Source organism: Trachypithecus francoisi, unplaced genomic scaffold, assembly GCF_009764315.1.
Source record: "Trachypithecus francoisi isolate TF-2019V2 unplaced genomic scaffold, Tfra_2.0 Lachesis_group12, whole genome shotgun sequence".
NCBI classification, from domain to species: domain Eukaryota; kingdom Metazoa; phylum Chordata; class Mammalia; order Primates; family Cercopithecidae; genus Trachypithecus; species Trachypithecus francoisi.
This window is the reverse complement of record NW_022681457.1, coordinates 9012861-9026841: the sequence shown is the minus strand read 5'-3', so window position 1 is coordinate 9026841 and position 13981 is coordinate 9012861. Positions and strand designations below refer to the sequence as shown.

Here is a 13981-nt window from a genome sequence, read left to right as displayed (position 1 = left end):
ACAGCACTTTCATTCTGACACCAGAAAGTGCCCCCAAGGCTGAGTGCCACAGAGTGAGAAGTACCCTCCCTGTATTGTCCAGTACCTGGAAACTGCAGGCACATCCTCTATGCAGATGCAGGAGATTTAAAACTGACTTCTGAATATGGCTCAGTAGTGAAAGGTAGAGTGAGCCCTCTCTCCAGTTCTTAGGAACAATGCAGATCCTTGTAACGCAAATCTTAGGCCTGCCCGGAGGCTCATGCCTGTAATCCCAGCGCTTTGGGAGTCCCCAGCCTGAATAACACCTTCCTGAATGACACCTTTTTAATTACTTTCTTTTTTCTTTTCTTCTTCTTTTTTTTTTTTTTTTTTTTGCTTAGTGTTGCTCTGTAGCCCAGGCTGGAGTGCAATGGCACAATCTTCAGCTCACTGCAGCCTCTGCCTCCTGGGTTCGAGCAATTCTCCTGCCTCAGCCTCCCGAGTAGCTGGGATTACAGGCGCCCGCCACCACGCCTGGCTAATTTTTGTATTTTTAGTAGAGACAGGGTTTCACCATATTGACCAGGCTGGTCTCTTGGCCAGGCTGGTCTCGAACTCCTGACCTCGTGATCCGCCCACCTCAGCCTCCCAAAGTGCTGGGATTACAGACACAAGCCACGGAGCACGTCCAGCACCTTTTAAATTACGTGGACAGGACCGGTGTGGTGGCTCGCCTGTAATCCTAGCAGTTTGGGAGGCCAAGGCAGGAGGATTGCTTGAGCACAGGACTTTGAAACCAGCCCGGGAAACATACGGAGGCCCACCTGTCCACAAAAGATTTAAAAAGTAGCTGGGTGTGGTTGTGCACACCTCTAGTCCCAGCTACTCTGGAGACGGAGGTGGATCACTTGAGTGGAAGGCGGAGGTTGCAGAGAGCCAAGATCACACCACTGCACTCCAGCCTGGGCAACAAGAGCGAAACTCTGGTCTCAAAAAAAAAAAAGGGTATTGGGGCAGACAATCAAGGTGTGGGAGTCATGACTACAAATAGAGAGGACTCAGTGTTGGAGATTTTAGGGCAGTCTTACAACCTAAATAGGAGGCTCCTATGACCATGGGGGAAGTGAATATGGGAAGACAATACTTAGTGAACTCTGTGAGGACTTCCCATCCTGAGGATGAAAGGCAGGGCAGGGGCCCTGGAGCTGTTTTATACCCCAGGGACCACCCATAGATGGAGAATGGATTCGAGTCTGGCCACACCCACTCTTTGCCCTCCAGCCTCCCCTCCCGGAATTTGATTTTCCTAGCTTCTGTAAATGCATTTTTGTTTTCTTTTCTTTCTTTCTTTTCTTTTCTTTTTTTTTTTTTTTTTTTTGAGAGGACGTCTGGCTCTGTCACCCAGGCTGGAATAGCATGATCTTGCCTCACTGTGACCTCTGTGCCCTGGGTTCAAGTGATTCTCCTGCCTCAGCCTCCAGAGTAACTGGGATTACAGGCATGCAACACCCCACCCAGCTAATCTTTTTTTTTTTTGAGTGGAGTGATCTCAGCTCACTGCAACCTCTGCCTCCAGGGTTCAAGCGATTCTCCTGCCTCAGCCTCCCTAGTAGCTGGGATTACAGTCATGTGCCACCATGCCCAGCTAATTTTGTATTTTCAGTAAAGACGGGGTTTCTCCATGTTGGTCAGGCTGGTCTCAAAAACTCCCGACCTCAGGTGATCTGCCCACCTCGGCCTCCCAAAGTGCTGGGATTACAGACATGAGCCACCATGTCCGGCCCCCAGCTGATTTTTATCTTATTTATAGAAACAGGGTCTCACTATGCTGCCCAGGCTAACCAGTCTAGTACAGGTGCTCACCAGCAAAGCCAGCTAATTTTTAAAATTTTTAGTAGAGATGAAGTCTCACTTTTTTGCCCAGGCTGGTCTCAAACTACTGAGCTCAAGCGATCTGCCTGCTTCAGCCTCTTAAAGTTCTGGGATTACAGGCATGAGCCACTGCACCCAGCCTTCGAATAAATTTAGACTTATAGAAAAGTTGCAAAAGGTACACAAAGTTCTCTATGTTCTCCACCCAGTTTCCTTTAATGTCCACGTTTTCCACTAGACTTGCCACAACTAGGAAATAAACAATACCATTGTCCCAATTCCAGAGCTTATTATGATTTCCCATTTTTTCATTTTGTCCCAGGTAGAACCTCTCATTGGGATTCCTTGTCATGTCTAAGACCATCTACCCTATTTCTGTTGCTCTGTTTCATTCTATTGATGTCACCTTATTGCTATTACAATTGTCACAGGTATTTACACGTTCATTTTCTCTCTCCTACTGACCGATAATGCTCTGCAAAGACAGAGACCTGGTACATCGCCTTTAAATTCTAGGTTTCCCAGTGCCCAGAACAGGGCTTGATTTCCTACAGGTAGTGTAGTGGGTTTGATTCCTGCACAAAAATCTGCTTAACTGCAGGCCTGGACTATAACTCTAGAAGGGTGGAGACCCAGTCTCCCTCCCACCATGGCGTCCCCAGTACTAACAGGGAACCTACCAGAAAGCCCAGTCAATACTCTTGAAATGAATGACGGGCTGAACACAGGTTAATATCACAGACAAACAATCCCAGTTGACACACGGGGGAAACAGGCTCAATGCTGGCCTGATTTGTCCCTCCTCAAGCAAACAAAAAACAAAACATGGCGGAGAAGTGGAGAAGTCAAAATTAAAACCCAGGAGGCTAAGATATAGCCTTTAAAGCTGAGCTTAATTAACCCTAACCATGGGTGACAGAGCTTGCCACCAGCCTCGTCTCACTTCACCCCAGATAGGCTGGTCATTTGTTAATTTATTTAAAAAAATTTTTTTAAAATTATTATTGTTTTTTTGAGACGGTGTTTCACTCCTGTTGCCTAGGCTGGAATGCAGTGCTGTGATCTTGGCTCACTGCAGCCTCTGCCTTCCTGGGGTCAAGTGATTCTCCTGTCTCAGCCTCCCGAGGCACTGGGATTACAGGCACGCACCACCATGCCTGGCTAATTTTTTAATTTTTAGTAGAGATGGGGTTTCACCATGTTAGCCAGGCTGGTCTTGAACTCCTGGCCTCAAGTAATTCATGCACCTTGGCCTCCCCAAAAAAGTGCTAGCTTACTTCAGCCTCAAGCTCCTGATCTTAAGGGATCCTCCCACTTTAGCCTCCTGAGTCAAATTGTTGGGATTACCAGGAAGGAGCCACCACACCCAGCTAAATTTTTTCTAGTTTTAGATCTCCCTGTGTTACCCAAGCTGATCTGGAACTCCTGAGCTCAAGCAATCCTCCCATCTCAGCCTCCCAAAGTGCTGGGATTACAGTCCTGAGTTACCACACCCAGACGATCACTAGAAGAGTCAATGTTGTCACCATTCCCTAATTTCCGTATGTAATATCCTCCCAACCAGTATACCCTACACCCTCCACTCAAAGTTTCTCCACTTGGCCAAGATCCTTTCATCTATTCAATTCACAATTTAAAGCCACCTCTTCAAGAGGAAGCCAGCACCCTCGTACCCAGGTAATGGCCCCTGTCACAGTAGCCTATAAATCTTCTCACGATATGGTACAATTGATGTGGAATCATCAGTTGCAGTAACCATCTGTGCACGCCTTTGCTTAGTATTTACCTCCCTGGGGTTATTAACACACCTATATGCATGTGGAGAACAATGATTTTCCCCTCCCAACATGGTCTAAGTGTCTGTCAAAGGTAATACTTTCCTCAGTTTGACTCCAGACTGGAACCTTGCCTGGCCAGAGCCAGGTCCTCAAAAATGAACATTAATTGAAATACGAAGAAATAACAAAGAATGGGCAGGAGGCGGAAGAGCATCAGGACAAATAGCTAATGGCTGCGGGGCTTAACACCTAGGTCGATAGGTTCAGCAAACCACCACGGCATGCATTTACCTATGTAGCAAACCTGCACATCCTGCACCCAGAACTTTAAATTAAATTAATGAAAAATGAAAGAAAAAAGTAACAGAATGAGGGCCTTGCACAGTGGCGCACGCCTGTAATCCCAGCACTTTGGGAGGCCGAGGTGGGTGATCACTTGAGACCAGGAGTTGGAGACCAGCCCGGTCAATGTGGCAAAACCCCATCTCTACTAAAAATACAAAAAAATTAGCCGGGTGTAGTGGCACGTGCATGTAGTCTCAGTGGCTTGGGAAGCTGAGGCACTAGAATCACTGGAACCCAGGAGGTGGAAGTTGCAGTGAGCCAAGATGGTGCCAGTGTACTCCAGCCCAGGCGACAGAGTGAGATTGTGTCTCAAAAAAAAAAAAAAAAAAAAAAGAAGGGTGAGTGCGGTGGCTCCCGCCTGTAATCCCAGCACTTTGTGAGGCAGGTGGATCACGAGGTCAGAAGTTCGAGACTAGCCTGGCCAACATGGAGAAACCCAATCTCTATTAAAAATTTAAAAGTCAGTCAGTTGTGGTGGCGGGCGCCTGTAATCCCAGCTACTCGGGAAGCTGAGGCAGGAGAATCGCTTGAACCCGGGAGGCGGAGGTTGCAGTGAGCCAAAATCGCGCCACTGCACTCCAGCCTGGGGGACAGTGCCAGACTCCAAAAAAAAAAAAAAGAAAAGAAAAAAAGAAAGAACAGAATGAACAAGCCAAAAGCTTTTTAATGCAAATTTGGAAGCTGGTGGAGGGTGTGGGAAACCTGAGAGGCCTGCAGGGATCAGGGCTATTTCAGGCCTGATTTGCAAGACACTGAACTTTACTCAATTCAATTCAACTTTACTCTAATTCCATAGTCGCCCTACCCTCTCCAAACACTCCTAAATACTGGCAAGTGCTCTCTGAATGAAGTTTTCTTTCTCTCTTCTTCCAAATACCCAGCCTTCAAAGAGATGAATGGATTTCTTTGTGACACTCTATTTACTGTTTTAGAACCTTTCTTATACATTATTCACTCCCTAAACTCTTCATTCTTTCTGAAAACCTTTTCTGGATCATCTCGGGGCCATAATCCCATTCTGTGGAGAGCAGGGAGCTTTTAAAAAAGTCCCCAGAGGCCGGGCGCGGTGGCTCAAGCCTGTAATCCCAGCACTTTGGGAGGCCGAGACGGGCGGATCACGAGGTCAGGAGATCGAGACCATCCTGGCTAATACGGTGAAACCCTGTCTCTACTTAAAAATACAAAAAACTAGCCGGCGACGAGGCGGGCGCCTGTAGTCCCAGCTACTCGGAGGCTGAGGCAGGAGAATGGCGTAAACCCAGGAGGCGGAGCTTGCAGTGAGCTGAGATCCGGCCACTGCACTCCAGCCTGGGTGGCAGAGCAAGACTCCGTCTCAAAAAAAAAAAAAAAAAAAAAGTCCCCAATCACTTTTTAGCCGGGGGGGCGAGGCAAAACCAAGGGAAGTCGGGACAGAGAAATTCTTCCTTTCTTTTTTTTTTTGAGACAGGGTCTCACTGCCTCCCTAGCTAAAGTTCAGTGGTACAATCAAGGCTCACTGCAGCTTCAACCCGCTCCTGGGTTCAAGCAATCCTCCTACCTTTTACTGCCAAGTAGCTGGGCCTACACCATGCGTTGGTCATTTTTTAATTTTTTTGTAGAGACAGAGGTGGAGGTTCACTATGTTGCCCAGGCTGGCCTTGAACTCCTGGGCTCAAGTGATCCGCCTGCCTCGGCCTCCCAAAACGCTGGGATTACAGGTGTGAACCACCTAAGCTCACCTCAGCTTTAATACTGAATATGAAGCTCTTTGAGAAGTTGGATCCAGATACTTAAAAGGATTCCATGTGTGTTTTCAGTTCTGGGTTTAGAACGTCTTCATCTACATGAGGAAAAGCACCTCCACTTCCTGTGTTTGCCTCAAAAGTCACCTTGGATTTGGTGATTCCTCAAAGTTAAATATCACTTCAGTTAAGCTTGGGGGGAAAAAGTTAAACACAGAACTACAGAATTATCTGTGTGGGGCGGTGGCTCACGCCTGTAATCCCAGCACTTGGAGAGGCTGATCATGAGGTCAGGAGTTCCAGACCAGCCTGGCAACATGGTGAAACCCCATCTCTACAAAAAAAAAAAAAAAAAAATTAGCAGGGCGTGGTGGCAGGCACCTATAATCCCAGCTACTCACTGCAGGAAAGTCATTTGAGCCCAGGACGTGGAGGTTACAGTGAGCCAAGATCACGCCACTGCACTCCAGCATGGGTGACAGAGCAAGACTCTCTCTCCAAAAAAAAAATTTAAAGTTTGATTTGGTACTATCACGGAGATCGTAATTAAATACACACACACACACACACCACACACACACACACACACAATTAAAAATAAATAAATAATAAAATAAAGTTTCCCCAACTGATATTTGACTTCATATAATTCAGTTCCATTTAAATGAGTTCAGAAGCTTCTAGGCTGTGGCAAGGGGCTCCCTCTCCTGGTTAAGATCTGCCAGCTCTTACAATTTCCTTTTCAGGTCTACAAACCACTCTGCCCTCGTGCAGCCATCACAGCCCTCCCCGCTTATCTCAGGACAGACTCTAGGTTAACCGGGGAGTAGAGCTTTACTGAGCTGTGTGCAGAGAAAACACGGAGAATTACAGCACAAAAAGAGACAACGGAAGCCTGAATATCAGACGTCGTTGTTCAGAAATTCATCAGATTTTTTTTTTTTTTTTTTTTTTTGAGACGGAGTCTCTGCCACCCAGGCTGGAGTGCTGTGGCTGGGTCTCAGCTCACTGCAAGCTCCGCCTCCTGGGTTTACGCCATTCTCCTGCCTCAGCCTCCCGAGTTGCTGGGACTACAGGCGCCTGCCACCTTGCCTGGCTAGTTTTTTGTATTTTTTTTGGTAGAGATGGGGTTTCACCGCGTTAGCCAAGATAGTGTCCATCTCCTGACCCCGTGATCTGCCGGTCTCGGCCTCCCAAAGTGCTGGGATTACAGGCTTGAGCCACCACGCCCGGCCAATTCATCAGGTTTAATGCATTCTCTGGAGTCTCACGGACTATCCTTTGGTCCTTTCCACCTTTTTTTCCTTACTCTCCTATCCAACCTCTCTCAACTTGTAGCCCCACCTGTACCTGCCCTGATGGTAGGACCCATTCTCTCCTGAGCAAGTCTGATCTACCTCGTCTCAAGATTCCAGATCTCAGACAACTGCCATCTCTGGTTCTCAGTCCGTTTTGCATTGGAACAATCTTTCCACACCAGAGGGGATCCCTTTTTAGGTTGCTATGCCCAACAGTTCTCACTTCATCTTTAATTCTGATTCCAGGCTATGCTCTGGAAATTGTCTTTTACAGGTATAAGACAGAGAAAGGCTATGCAAAGCTGCTGTGACCAAGAAATTAAAAGATCAGTACGTAACATGGCTACATAATATCTACCTTTATTTATTTACTTTTTTGTTTTTTGAAATGGAGTCGCACTCTGTCACCCAGGCTGGAGTGCGATGGCACAATTTTGGCTCACTGCAAACTCCACCTCCCGGGTTCAAGCGATTCTCCTGCCTCAGCCTCCTGAGTAGTTGGGACCACAGGCGCCGGCCACCATGCCTGGCTAATTTTTGTGTTTTTAGTAGAGATGGGGTTTTACCATGTTGGCCAGGCTGGTCTCGAACTCCTGACCTCTGGTGATCAGCCCGCCTTGGCCTTGGGATTACAGGCGTGAGCCACCGCGCCTGGCCATGGAGAGACAGTTTCCATAAACAAGACCAAACCCATGTTAACCTTGAGAAAGTGCCAAAAACCTCCAGAGAAAGTAACAGAGGGAAATGGACCAGATGGGACCTTAGGGAGCTGCTGGTTCAAGATCTGCATAAAATAAGATGATAAGTGGCTGCTGACTTTGATTCAGAGTCAATGAATGCAACGCCCCTTCCTCCTGATTCCATTTGGCTATGAGAAAACGCAGGCCCACATCTTTGTGGAGAATGCCAGCATCGCCTAGGCACTGAAGAATGTCAGTGGCAAGATTTGGGATGAGGATAATATAAAATATCAATCTTTGTCAACCCTGTTGATATGTCCTGCAGAGAAAGCTGAAGTTGGAAAAGGCAAAGCAGATAAAGCTGATGGTGAAGAAGCGATGTGACTCCTCCCAGTACAGTCTTGACAGCCAGAGACTCCCCTTTGACCCAGACCTGGTGACCAGTGACTCTAAGATGGCATCAAAACCTAGAAGTGCACGGCTGCCTTTCTGCACGTCCTCCAAGACAATATGCCTGAGGCGGAGTCTGTAGGACAGATGGACACAGGAAAGGGCTGGAACCAGGAGCCACGTGTGCAGACAGGAACTTCCTGTCTACCACTTTCCCGGACAAACAAGTCTAGCAACGTAACCTCCATCCTGGAATTGTTCCCCAAGTTATTATGCTTGGATGGCCAGCCATCACCCAGACCAACTCTGCATGGTATTGAAGCCCTCAAAGTTACTAATTTGCAAGGGAAGTTTCTTTGGATCTAACATGCTGCAAAATCTGCTCCTGCCATTTCTGCAGTAATATTGCTTGATCTACGTCTACGGCGACTGACAGCGTCTCCTAGCTGCTTACCATGACCGGGCCTGCCTCTGCCTGACCACTCCCCTCACCCAGAGAAACCAGCCTGGTGCAGGTACTTCAAAAATACCTGGAAGGCTGAGTATGGTGGCTCATGCCTGTAATCCCAGCACTCTGGGAGGTCGAGGCGGGTGGAACACCTGACATCAGGATTTCAAGACCAGCCTGGCCAACATGGTGAAACCCTGTCTGTACTTAAAAAAAATGTTTTAAACATACAAAAAAAAAATTAGCCAGCGACGTGGCGTGAGCCTGTAATCCCAGCTACTTGGGAGGCTGATGCAGGAGAATCGTTTGAACCTGGGGTGCAGACGTTGCAGTGAGCCAAGATCCCACCACTACACTCTAGCCTGGGTGACAGAGTGAGACTCCATCTCAAAAAAATAAAATTTAAAAAGACCAGCCTGGTCAACATAGTGAGACCCCGAATCTATGAAAAAATAAAAGAGAGAGAGTAGTGGTGTCTGTTATGTCAAAAAAAAAAAATTAATTAAAAAAAGATAAAGCAGCTGGATGCGGTGGCTCCCGCCCGCCTGTAATCCCAACACTTTGGGAGGCTGAGGAAGGTGGCCTGAGATCAGGAGTTAGAGACCAGCCTGGGCAACACGGCAAAACCCTGTCTCTATTAAAAATAATAATAATAATACAAAAATTAGCTGGGTGCAGTGGCTTACACCTGTAATCCCAGCACTTTGGGAGGCCGAGGCAGACAGATCATTTGAAGTCAGGAGTTCGAGACCAGCCTGGCCGACATGGCGAAACCCCGTCTCTACTAAAAATACAAAAATTTACTGGGCGTAGTGGCGGGTGCCTGTAATCCCAGCTACTTGAGAGGCTGAGACAGGAGAATTGCTTAAACCTGGGAGGTGGAGGTTACGGTGAGCCGAGATTGTACCATTGCACTCCAGCCTGCGCAACAGAGCAAGACTCAGTCTCAAAAAAACGAAAACAAAAACAAAAACAAAAACAAATTGTGGTGGCTGGCATCTGTGATCTCAGCCACTCAGGAGGCTGAGGTGAGAGGATCACATGACCCCAGGAGGCAGTGGCTGCAGTGAGCCAAGATTGCACCATTATACTATAGCCCGGGCAACAAAGTAAGAATTTGTCTCCAAAAAAAAAAAAAAGAAAGAAAGAAAGAAAGAAAAAGAAGATTCCTTCTCCAATGACAGTGTGGAATGGCACAGGGCGTGTATCTTCCTATGAGCGCATGCACTGCCAGATCTCCATCTTGCCGCTGATGGCACGATGAATGGTGCATGCCAGCACTGACTGGTTTGGACCCATTGCTAGATCTCCTTTGTAAATACCCAACATCCTGCTCTTCCTTGAACTGGGTTACCTTGGCGACTATACCTATGGCGAATCCTGAAGGCAGTAACCTTTCACCAATGTCCGCCCAGGGCACTCGTGAGGAGAATCTGAGTGCTCTGGAGATGGAAGTTTGGAGAGGATTAAGGAGGGTTGCTGCAGAAGGCAAGGGCAGGTGTGAGGCCACTTTAACAAGAGGGAGTTCTTTTTTTTTTTTTTTTTTTTTTTTTTTTTTTTTTTTTTTTTTGAGGCGGAGTCTCGCTCTGTCGCCCGGACTGGAGTGCAGTGGCCGGATCTCAGCTCACTGCAAGCTCCGCCTCCCGGGTTCCCGCCATTCTCCTGCCTCAGCCTCCCGAGTAGCTGGGACTACAGGCGCCCGCCACCTCGCCCAGCTAGTTTTTTGTATTTTTAGTAGAGACGGGGTTTCACCGTGTTAGCCAGGAGGGTCTCGATCTCCTGACCTCGTGATCCGCCCGTCTCGGCCTCCCAAAGTGCTGGGATTACAGGCTTGAGCCACCGCGCCCGGCCACAAGAGGGAGTTCTAACAAGGAATTCGACCCCCAATGACAGAGAGAGGAATGTCCTAGGAGTCAGAGGAGACCTGACTTCCCATTCTCACTGACACCTGACACCCAGGGAGCTATTGCTTTTCTTTTTTCTTTCTTTCGCGATAGGGTCTTGCTTTGTCACCCAGGCTGGAGTGCAGTGGCCGGATCTCAGCTCACTGCAAGCTCCGCCTCCCGGGTTTATGCCATTCTCCTGCCTCAGCCTCCCGAGTAGCTGGGACTACAGGCGCCCGCCTCGTCGCCCGGCTAGTTTTTTTTTGTATTTTTAAGTAGAGACGGGGTTTCACCGTATTAGCCAGGATGGTCTCGATCTCCTGACCTCGTGATCCGCCCGTCTCGGCCTCCCAAAGTGCTGGGATTACAGGCTTGAGCCACCGCGCCCGGCCAACAAGAGGGAGTTCTAACAAGGAATTCGACCCCCAATGACAGAGAGAGGAATGTCCTAGGAGTCAGAGGAGACCTGACTTCCCATTCTCACTGACACCTGACACCCAGGGAGCTATTGCTTTTCTTTTTTCTTTCTTTCGAGATAGGGTCTTGCTTTGTCACCCAGGCTGGAGTGCAGTGGCACAATCTTGGCTCACTGCAACCTCTGCCTCCCGGGTTCAAGCAATTTTCCCGCCTCAGCTTCCTGAGTAGCTGGGATTACAGGCATGCACCAACATGCCTGGCTGCATAGTTGCCCATAGCCTAGGCAACAAAAAAACAAAAAAAAAAACCCTGTTTGTCCTTTCATTTCAATGTTTAATTTATGGAAAACTAGAAAATACCCCTTTAAATTTAGTCAGCATGTTCCCGCACAGAGTTTTTTGTGCAAGATTAATTTTTTTTTTTTTTTTTGAGACGGAGTCTTGCTCTGTCGCCCAGGCTGGAGTGCAGTGGCCAGATGTCAGCTCACTGCAAGCTCCGCCTCCCGGGTTCACGCCATTCTCCTGCCTCAGCCTCCTGAGTAGCTGGGACTACAGGCACCCGCCACCTCGCCCGGCTAGTTTTTGTATTTTTAGTAGAGACGAGGTTTCACCGTGTTAGCCAGGATGGTCTTGATCTCCTGACCTCGTGATCCGCCCGTCTCGGCCTCCCAAAGTGCTGCGATTACAGGCTTGAGCCACCGCGCCCGGCCGCAAGATTAATTTTTACAAACCTTCCACAACTTGTTCAAACCGTGAGCTTATTCTTATCTAATTTAAAAATCACATAACCCTCTAAACTAGGCGAAAAGTTACATTCTCCTGCCTTTTTAAAATCTTTTACCAAAAACATGTTTCACTCTTCTCACACACTTTCCACGTAAAACTATTTTTTCAGTAGTTTCAATCACATGTTATAATGGTAATGAGCAACTTTTACTTTTGGTGGCTTAAATTTCCTTTCACAATCCTTTCATGACTTTCCCAGACCATCTACAACATGCTTTGACTTCCTGACTTGTCCTTAACATCCCCCTTTTGAACCAACCAGTTACTTTACTTTAGAACAACAATTTACCATACAAGATGCTTTCTTATAGACCAAGGAGTCTAACATATACACAAGTCAGTGGCTCACATGAAAGCTGCCATGGTGCAACGAAGGTTCAGGTCAGCATGCTATCCGGCTGAGGTGGGATCCTGTGGCCTCTTCATTCCACGGAGGGTGCACCAACTCACCTGCTGCGCTGGGTGGGCGGAGCACAAGCACCTGTGGTTTTTTTTAATTAAAAAAAAACTCTTTTCTTTATAATCTTTGCATAGATAGAGTAGAGTGCATGGCTAATTCCACATGTTCCCAGGCCTTATCTAGAATCTAACGCTCCAAAGTAGGTAAACTGAACAATTTTCAAAGGCCTAAGAAGCAGTTGATGACCTTAAAGCATTGAACAAACCTAATATCTGACCTGCCTGATTTTAGACTAAATGTCTTCATTTTCCCCAATTATCTTTAAAACTTTTTACTTCCCAAAGATTACTAAAGTTATGTGAACTAAAAGGCATTAGTTTTTATTGTTCTTTCAAAATATTTGATTTAGGTGTTTATTTATTTGAGATTACTGGCTTTAGGGTGGAGTCCCTGGACAAACAGGACCAGGAAAGCATGCCATTTCTAGGGCCCAATATAATAAGTGGGCACAGAAGAAAGGCAAAACAGATCTTCAAAAATTAAGGGTCCCGTTTTTATACCAGATCCCGAATCCCAAAAAGAACAGAGCCTTAGATTTCTGAAGAGGAATCTATCGATTTCAAATTCCTATGGTTCCATGAGGAAAACAGGTTTTTTTCCAAAATGGCATCTCTGGTGCCTCCTGTTTTTCCCAAGGAGTCCCAGGCTGTTAGAATTTGAATATACACATTGCCGGGCACGGTAGCTCACACCTGTAATCCCAGCACTTTGGGAGGCCGAGGCGGGTGGATCAGGTCAGGAGTTCAAGACCAGCCTGGCCAACATGGTGAGACCCTGTCTCTACTAAAAATACAAAAATTAGCTGGGCGTGGTGGTGGGTGCCTGTAACCCCAACAACTCGGGAGGCTGAGACAGGAGAATCACTTGAACCCGGGAGGTGGAGGTTGCAGCGAGCCAAGATCGCACCACTGCACTCCAGCCTGGGTGGCAAGAGTGAAACTCCGTCTCAAAAAAAAAAAAAAAAAAAAGAATTTGAATATATACACACACACATATATAGTATATATATTATATATTTTTTTATATTTATATTTTTTTAAATGAAAATCACAATTTCGTTATTGGGTGCCACCCGTTTTTGCTTAGATTCACACGATTTCCTTAGTGCTAGTTTGCAGATACAGAAATGATCTTGCCAGGCTGCGCAAAATATGGAATGCTTCATGGATTTGCATGTCATGCTTGTGCAGGGGCCATGCTAATCTTCTCTGTATCGTTCCAATTTTAGTATATGTGCTGCTGAAGCGAGCACTACGCTTTTATTTTATTTTTTATCTTTAATTTAATTTAATTTAATTTTATTTTATTATTATTATTATTATTATTATTTGAGACAGAGTCTTGCTCTGTCACCCAGGTCGGAGTGCAGTGGCGTAATCGGGGCTCACTGCAAGCTCCGCCTCCTAGGTTCAAGCAATTTTCCTGCCTTCCTGAATAGCTGGGATTACAGGCGTGTGCCAACATGTCTGGCTAATTTTTTTTTTTTTAAGTAAAGACAGAGTTTTGCTATGCTGCCCAGGCTTGTCTTGAATTCCTGACCTCAAGTGAGGCCTGCCTCAGCCTCCCCAAGTGCTGGGATTATAGGCATGAGCCACGACGCCCGGCCAAATATCCACTTTTAATGTACCTGAGTTTTAACTATCGCGTTTGTTTAAAAAAGTCCTTTTAAATCTTTTATTACCCAACCTTGGCTAGGCCTAAGAGCCAATATTTCTGTGTTCTATAATGGAGAGGGAAGAGCATCAACACGTGGCAAAGGTCACACCAGAAAATACTCGTTGAGTAAGCCGGGCATGGAACCCTGAACCTGGCCTGCCTTTGTGAAAAGAGGAAGCACAGCCGCATGGTTAGGAGGTTCAGCTTCCAAGGACATGATTGACCAGTTTACTGGACCGTCTTGAACGGGAGCTTATGGGGCCCTAGGCACACATTTTATCCCAAGG

General features: G+C 46.9%; 1 non-coding gene across 1 annotated transcript; it reads right to left on the bottom strand.

Moving 5' to 3' along the window:
• Nucleotides 1-13183: 13183 nt before the first annotated feature.
• On the bottom strand, nucleotides 13184-13290 carry LOC117094139. Its single transcript, XR_004441447.1, has one exon. It is a non-coding gene; the product is annotated as a U6 spliceosomal RNA (small nuclear RNA).
• Nucleotides 13291-13981: the final 691 nt, after the last annotated feature.